Source organism: Sturnira hondurensis, unplaced genomic scaffold, assembly GCF_014824575.4.
Source record: "Sturnira hondurensis isolate 20B ecotype Veracruz unplaced genomic scaffold, ASM1482457v3 Scaffold0013378, whole genome shotgun sequence".
Classification (NCBI taxonomy): domain Eukaryota; kingdom Metazoa; phylum Chordata; class Mammalia; order Chiroptera; family Phyllostomidae; genus Sturnira; species Sturnira hondurensis.
In genome coordinates, this window is record NW_028086009.1 from 1,561,840 (window position 1) to 1,571,088 (window position 9,249).

Sequence of the window (9,249 nt, forward strand, 5' to 3'; positions counted from 1 at the left end):
GGAACACTCAAGTGATAAATTTTATGTGATCTGTCTAAATGGGGGTTATAGAGCTTGGGTAGTATAGCAAAGGAAAGCACGTGAAGTATAGAAAATCAGCAAAACACTGTGGAGGAAGGAGCCGTGGGAACCTGACAGGTAGTACAGTATACCCAGCCAGGATTAAAAAACCTGTACAGAAAGAGGTGGGATACAAAGATATTCTTGAAATGAAAAAAGGAGTAAGAATAATACAAAGATAATAATAATACACCTCAAAAGACAACTACGCAACGCACAAACAAACAATCTGACACACACACACACGCAAAAGTCAGGAGAAAAGGGGAATAAGCGGAAAATTTGGGAAGAACAGAAGGACTAAAACCGGACAAGAAGGAGAAGAAATGAGGGACAGAGTATTGAAAGATAGAGCAACAATACAGTTTACAATATATAAGATTAATTACAAAAGAGGTTGCGAGAGAAAAAGAAAAAATAAAAATAAAAAATTAAAAAATTAAAAATTAAAATAAAAATTAAAAAAATTAAAAAAAAAGAAAGAAAAAAAAGGGGGGGAATGGAAAACACACACACACACACACACACACACACACACACACAAACACTAGGGAAGGAGGCAAAAAGAAGAGAAAAAAAAAAAGGGGGAGCACCCTTCCTTTGTTGATTTCAAACTGGCCAAACCAGTTTTTCTGGTTGCGGCGTCTCTGAGGGCAGGTTTGCAGGCGCCAGCTAGCAGGCTGCTGATTGGTCTGTGGTCGCGCACAGCCCCGAGAAGCTGCCCGTGGCCCGCAGTATCGGTGCCGTCCTTCTCTGTGGGACCCAGGCTTTCCCAATAGAGACTTCTCCACAAAGCCTGTCTCTCAGCCCAGCCCAATCCCAAAAGACCAGCAATGACAGTGTCCTTCTTAAATCCTTCGGGCTGGCGGGCTGGCGACCGCGGTGTCCGCAGTTGCCACCCTCTACGTTAACCCAAGTCCGCGGGTCTCTGCCCTGCACTAATCCACCTGCCTAGATGGGGAGGGGAGAGTCAGTTCTATCCCGAGGAGTGCGCTGCCGGTCCACCGGACGCCGGCCCTCCAGCGTTCACCCCGTCACCGGCGCCCCGGCCCTGGATTCAGAGGGGGCTCCCGTTTCCCCCTGATGGTGCCAGCCCCCTCTGCGTGGCAATTCTCGTTGGTACTCACGCTCCCCCAGAGTTTGCCTGCCCTGGGAGCGCCCGGCTGGGCGCAGCCCGCGGCCTTCTGCGGGCGCGCAGCCGCTTTTGTCTTCACTGGCCTTCTGGATTCCTTGCCGACCTGCCACTGTTTGGTTCCTCCGTTACACTCTCTGATCTCCTATTTTCATAAATGTTGGGGAATTGTTGGTTGATTATGCTATTCTTCAGTAGATCTGCCCAGATATTCCACCAGATGCACGAGAGCTGGGTTCCCTAGGTGCTATTCTGTCGCCATCTTAACCCTCCTTTGGTCCATGATTGATTTTTGAATGTGGAAGCAGCATTAGAAACCTGGGATAAATCCCACTTCATGAAGTAATCTGTTTTTTATATATTACTGATTTCAATTTACCAATATGTTATTAAAGATTTCTAAGTTGAGGTCCAGGAGGGATGTTGGTTTGGTGTGTATTTTTTTCTAATAATGACTGCCTGGTTTTGCTACTGGGGTAATGCTGTTATCATACAATGAATTGGTAGGTATTACCTCCTCTGGAAGAATTTGTGTAAAATTGATGTCATTTCTTTCTTGTTTGTCAGAATTCATTAGTGAAGTCATCTGGGCCAGGAATTTTTTTGTGGCAATGTTTTTGTCTGTAAATTTAATTTCTTCTTTCTTTAATAGATATATGATGGTTCAGTTTATTTTTCTTGAGTGAGTTTTGGTAATTAAGTTATTTCAAAGAATGTGTCCACTTTGTCTAAGCTATCAGATGTTCTATATGTTCATCCAAATGACAAAAATTTTCTCTTAGCTTATAGGATCTATAGTGATATTCCTTTTTTCACTCCCAGGACTGACAATTTGTATTGTCTTTTCTTGATTAGTTTGGTGACAGGTTTATCAGTTTTACTGAGCTATTCAAAATACCAGTTTTTAGGTTTTTTAATTTTTTTCTTGTTTCTGTTTCACTGATTTCTCCCCTTTATTATATCTTCTTCTGCTTGCTTTGGGTTTAATCTTCTCTTATTTAATTTGTTTTTAAAATAGAGACTTAGAGCATTGATTTGAGACTTTTTAAAAATAAGTGTTTAATGTTGTATAATTTTTTTCTGAGCATTGTTTTGGCCATGTCCCCCTGATTTTGATATGCTATGTTTCTCTTTTTATTCAAATAAAATATTTTCTAATTGATTTCTTATTTGACTCATAGTTATTTAAAAGTATATAATTAATTTTCAAATACTTGGGGATTTTCCAGTTATTTCTCTCTTGCTGATTTTAATTCCAATGTGATTAGAGAATATACTTAGCATGATTTCAATTCTTTTGTATTTCCTTATTAGTGAATGTTCTATATGCCTTGAAGATGAGGTATATTTTGCTATTTGGGGGTGGAGTATTCTGTAAATAGTCCACTTAAAGTTTCCAGCTGTGATTGTGGCCACCCTTCTTTCCTGTGTGCTTCCCTAGCTTAGTAGCACCAAAGCAGGGGCTATAGTAGAGTAGGCCAAGCAATCAAATATGTCTTATTCTCTGGCTGGCTTCCAAAATTTCTCCCCTTTGTTATATCTTCTTCTGCTTGGTAATTTTATGGTAAATGTTCACTTTTGGTTTCCAAGAAATAAAAGAAGGTTGCTTCGAGGGGAACCCTAAAACACACACACCAGAATTATTTTCTGGAGGGCAGCCCCTTGTAGTACAGGCTTGCTCCACTAGGCAAGTGCTCCAGGAACCCACCTGTATCAATGTACTAGCTGGCATTGTTGTGAGAGGCTGAGTTCTGCTTTAGTGAATTTTTTAAAGACTCTTTCAATGCATATGTCCATTTCACAGTGGGTAATTTACAAGTAAACCTGCCTACACCATGCTGAGTGTTCAGCAGTTTTTTGACCCAAAATGTCATGACCCCCATGCCCCACCCTTCCTATTCACCCAGTCTCCCCCCATCCAACTTTTTTTGTTTCCCCAGGTGAAAAAAGACCTCAAAAGGAAACGTTTTGCTGATGTGGAAGAGATAAAACAAAAATGGCAGAAGCACGAAAAGGTGTCAAAATTGATGAGTTCAAAAACTGTTTTGAGCAGTGGAAAAACATCTTGATAGGTGTATTGCATCAAATGGAGAATACCTTGAAGGTGACAGAATTTTAAACATGTAAGAATACACAATTTTTTATAAATAAAATCTAGTTTCTTGGGTCCCCCCTCGTCAGTTTAGCATTCCTCAAAAAAAAAACAAAAACAAAACACACTTTTCCATCACCTTGTAGTCCTTCTTTGCATTGAAGAGGAGAGGCATTTTGTGAGTGAGATGGCTTGTTTGTGTAGCTGTATTTCAAATTTTGATTAATTACTGTTTCTGTTTCCAGCAATAGGAACTGGCTGACAATTCTGGGAAAATCCTGTTAAATAAGTTGTACTTGCATGGCATTAAGTTACTAAATCAGTTTATATTGTTCTGCTTCAAAATCTTTACTATAATTACATAAGACTTCTCACTAAGAAAAGACTTTTTAGGCCAAGAGGTCGTGTGTTAGCTGAGATTTGCTCAAAAATTCCTGTGTTTACTTACAAAACATTGCGGAGCAATTGCTCTTTAAATAAAAGCAAAGGCTCATGTTGTACAAGGGAAGTATAGCATGTTATCAGCACCAAAATTTGTTTTTCTCTCCCTGTGTTTAACTCAGCAAAATGCTTGTTTGAAGATTCCATTTAGCTGAAATGTTGTGATTTGAGAGAGCATCTGCCAGTTGTTTTGGATCCAAGCAACACTAACTTAGTAATTTTTGTTTGTTTTCCTTTAGTGTGGTTCTTTGAGCAGCAGGCCTTTGGTGAGGAAAAAGAAAAAGTCCTATTTGGTATTAAATTACAAATGCATGTAGAGGGAGAGAAATGGGATTAACATTGGTTGATCCTAATATAAGTCTAGCATTGTGTTAGGTGTCTACAATCACTTCCTTATTCCACCTTCTCTAGTGCCCAAACTAGGAGATATACTGGCACCATTTTACAGGCAGTGAGACTGAGGTACAGAGCAGTATTAGGTTCTGTACGCAGCATAAATTAATATTAGACCCAGAGTCTCTCGAGTACCAAAACTCATTCTCTCCGCTGTCTGTCATGCTTCCACTAATACGGAGGTTTGACACAAAAGTAACGTACAGTCTATGGCTATTTTTATTGGTTAGTTCTGTAGTGTCTGCAATGGTCTTGTATAAATATAGAGTGAGGCCAAAGTAGGTTTACAGTTTTGAGTATGTGAATCACAGTTTATTCTTATATTATTATTTATTAATTATTGCATTATTTTCCATATGCACAACTATAAGCCCACTTTAGCAGCCGAGTCCCTAAAATGTCATCTTTCTCTTTAGATTCATTGTCTTGGGAAAGCTTTGATTATAAAGTCTACTTTAAGCAGAACCTGGATATTTTGTTCTTTGATACATGTGGCATTCCACAATATTGACATCTCTTTAGACTTCAGCATTTGAAATGGTTAGGCTTGATTCATGACTGGACAGAGGTGGCATAGGGACTTGAGTGTAAACAAGGAGAGGGAAATAGGAAAGCTCAAAAACTGTAGCAAAGTTGATTGGCCAGTAGAAATAAGAAAGCTGGTAGGACATTCAGAGTTTGGTTTCACTTGGGAATCTCCAAGCCCAGCACAAGTAGCAGCCATCACAGATTGTTCTTTAGCTTTCTATAAAAGCAGGGTGGCCTCAGGCAAAACACAGATTGGGGCTGTTTTTTATCACATTCACAAGGTCCTGCAACCATCAACATTATTTAACTCCAGAACATTTTTATCACCCCGGAAAGAAACTTTATACCTGTTAGCAATCATTTATCATTCTCTTCTGTCCATCACTGGAAACCACTAATCTATTTTCTGTCTCTATGGTTTACCTATTCTGGCTATTTTATATAAATAAAATCACATAATATGTGGCCCTTCTTTTAGTTTTTAAGTTTTCATTTTAAAAAAAAATAACGGTAATTTTTTAAAGATTTTATTTGTGTTTAGAGAGGAAGAGAAGGAGAGAGGGAGAGAAATATCAATGTATGGTTACCTCTCGTGGGTCCCCTGCTGGAAACTGGCCTGCAACCCAGGCATGTGCCCTGACTGGGAATTGAACTGCGATCCTTTGGTTCACAGGCCCGTGCTCAATCCACTGAGCTACACCAGCCAGGGCAGTTTTCATTTTTTTATTGAGTGTATTGTGTGAGATTGGTTAGATAAACTTATATATGTTTCAAGGCTACAATTCTGGAATACCCCATCTGTATATTGTATTGTGTGTTCATCACCCCAAGTCAAGTCTTCTTCCATCACATGTGGTCATTTGTGTCTGGATTTTTTTCACTTAGCACAATATTTTCAAGGTTTGCTACATTGTAGCATGTCATTACTTCATTCTTTTTTAAGGCTCAATAATAGTCCATTGTATGGATATTATCAGTTGAAGGACATTTAGATTGTTTTATTTTTGGCTATTATAAAGAATGATGTAGCGGAAAAGATGGTGGCATGGTAGGAGGGGGATTTCACTTCCCCCTACACATGGGAGAAAAACCTAGCTGATCTATGGAGGAACAGAGCAAACAGCCTGCAGCACCACAGCATGTATGAAAATAGGAGATCAAAAATTGTATCAGACATTGAAAAACCAGATGGTAAAGAGAGTGCTTCAGAACAAAAAGGGCCCAGGAATCAGCACGGGGACCAGGGAGGCTGTAGCCCCAGGCCTGGCACCTGCTGGCAGGTCACAGGGCTCTTGGGAGAGAGCTGGTGGCTTGATGTCGCAGAGAGGGGAGTAAGGACTAAGTGGCAAACACACGGGGGCTGTGAGCACCCATGCATAGCCCTGGGAAGAGTGTGCACCTAAGCCCGTGCAACGGGGGGGGTGGCCTGACTGGGTGTGCTTGCCCACAACCCTGGGGAGAGAGAGCTTTGTGGAATGCCCAGTGCCCACAACCGTGGACTGGGAGAAAGCAAACCTCTGTGAAAGGCCCGGAGCTCACACCCATAAACCTGGAGAGAGTACACGTTCCTCAGGAGACCTGGATCCCACACCCAGGGCCCTCCAGAGGGGCCCAGACTAGCTCTAGAGAGAGTGCACTTGAGGCTGAATGAGTGCTAAATAGGAAGGGAGGAAACTGATACCAGTCACCCCTCAGCCTGCTGTAGCCAGCAAGAACAGAAAAACCAGTTCGAAACCAGCAAGCAGTTTTTTTGTTTGTTTGTTTGATTTTCTTAAGTAATTTTTCATTTTTAGGTTTTTGTTATTTTTTGTTTGTTTGTTTGTTTTGAATTTTTTATTTAATTATTTTTCAAGTACAGTTTTCTGTCTATTACTCCCATCCCTCCCCACCCCCCGTGCTCCCCCCTCCCTCCCATTTCCACCCTTCTCAGTTGTTGTCCATGTATCCTTTATATAGGTTCCTCTAAATTCCTCCCCTATTTCCCCTGAAATTCCCTCCCCTCTCCCCTCTGGTCACTGTCAGCCTGTTCTCTATTTCAGTGTCTTTGGTTATATTTTGCTTGCTTGTTTGTTTTGTTGTTTAGCTTCCTGTTAAAGGTGAGATCATATGATATTTGTCCTTCAACACCTGGCTAAGTTTTTGTTATTTTTTAATCTCTCACTTCCTTATGCTTCTCTTTCCTTCTTTCTTGTTTTATTTCTTCTTTCTTTCCAATTTTATCTCTTCTTCCTTCCCTCTTCTGCCTTTTTAAAAAATATCCACAAGTGAGACAAAAAAAACCAACAACAACCCAGAACTGTGAAAAGACCAGAGTTGGACCCAAAGAGGGGCCAACCCAACAGCTAAGACAGAGAGACAGATTTTACTTTGCTATTACAGAGAACCTGCAAGTTATTGCATATTTGTAATATTATTTTTCATTATTCTTACATCTTTTATTTGAATAGTATTTTTGTATTCCTCTTCTTTTTGTTTAGTCTTCTTTGCTTGGCTGGTTATATTGAATCCTTTGACAGGTTTCCCTGTTCTCTCATACATGGTGTACTGCTAATTTACTGTCCTTCACTTCACCTATGTTTCACTAGCACTCTACTGAAGGTCCAATACTCCCTATGCTTGGTATCTAGATATCATAGATTCTGTCATATGATTGTTGCTCTAATATTACTGTAAATAATAGCTGTTCCATACAATTGTAAATACTACACAACACCCCTCCCAGATCTTATCCCACTTCACGGTTTCCTGAACTCTATTACTGTAGTGGTTAACTCTATTCTCTCACACACTACACCTATTTACTATCCTTTACTCTCACCTTACCTCGGAATCTGACCTCCCACAACCTCACTGCTTTCTAGATCCAACTCACAAGCCTTCCCTCCCAACAAAAGTCTTACCTTCTTTCCATCCTTTCTAAAAGGTGGCTAGTCAGACAGAAGATCACGGTTAATACTATACATAGTCAAAGGATCTTCTATCTCTTCTCTACTGGCTGCTACTGTAAATAGCATAGAATAATGTCTTGCTGAACCATTTTGCCATACTCCTCCAACTGATCACAAAAAAGAGTAGGTGGAAGCTGTGAACACTAGGATACCCAAAGAGACTACGCCAGTGAATCTTACAGGTATTCTACCACAGAAGTTACACCATAAACCCAGGGAGACAGAACAGATCAATTTAAGAATCTGAGGCTAACAAAAAGAGTCTCACAAACAATGGGAAGTCAAAGAAACAATCTCCAAATGAAAAGAAAGAAGGAAGCCTCAGAAAGAATGCTAAATGAAATAGAGGCTACTCAACTATCAGATATAGAATTCAAAGCAGTGGTTATCAGGAAGCTCAATGAGCTCACATTGAGCTACCAGAAACTATAGGGAAACTACAATGAACTCACTGCAAACTACATCAACATGAAAAAGGAAATAGAAACTATCAACAAGGGCTAAGAGGAAATGAAGAATACAATTTCTGAACTGAAGAACACAGTGGAAGGAATCAAAAGCAGTATCAATGAAGCAGAAGATCAGATCAGTAAGTAGGAGGACAAAGTAAAAAAAAAAACACCCAGAAAGAGCAAGAAAAGGAAAAGAGGCTCAGAAAGACTGAAGAGGGATTAAGAGAAATACAAGACAATATGAAATGTAATAATATCCAAATAATAGGGATACCAGAAGGAGAAGAAGAAGAGCAAGGGATAGAAAACCTATTTGAAAAATCAATAATGACTTCCAGGCAAGATGGAAGCGTAGGTGGAAACACTGTGTCTCCTCACACAACCAAAATTAAGGACAACAAAAATTCAGAAACAAAACACAACCAGAACAGACAAAAAACTGAACTGTACAGAAGTCTGACCATCCATACCGGTAAGAGGGGCAGAGTCGGTGGCCAGCAGAGAGGGGTCATGGAAGGAAAAAATGATGGCTGGCAAACCCAGGCACACAGGCAGCATAGGGCTAGGAGACCCTGGGTGCAGGAAGGAAACAAGCAGACCCAGTGAGGCATGCAAGGCCACTGGCTGACCGTGGTCACACATTCGTGCACAGATAAACCAGGCAAAAACAAGCAGAGAGACAGACCGCAGAACCCACGGCACCAGAAATGGGAAATAAAGCCAAAAAACACAAATTGAAAACACTTGTGGGGGTTGAGATGCTGGAAGAGACTCCCAGACTCAGGAGAGTTTGTTGGAGAGACCCAGAGTCCTAGAATGTACACAAACTCACTTACCCAGGAACAAGCACAGAAGGGCAGAATTTGCTTGTGGGAAGTGGTGGAAGGGACTGAAATACCAGTGGAGCAAGCACCATTGTTCCCTCTCTGACCCCGCGGACACATACAGCATCACAACCCAGCGACTTGGGTTGCCCCACCCTGGTGAACTCCTAAGGCTCTGCCCCTCATACATAACAGGTGTGACCTGACCGAAAAATTATGGCTCAAATGGAAAAACAAATCAAAACCCCAGAATCAATACTGTTGAGTCCAAGAGATAGCCAAGCTATCAGATGCACAGTTGAAAATACTGGTGATCAGGATGCTCACAGAACTGGTTGATTCTGGTCACAAATTAGATGAAATAATGAAGGACCAGAAG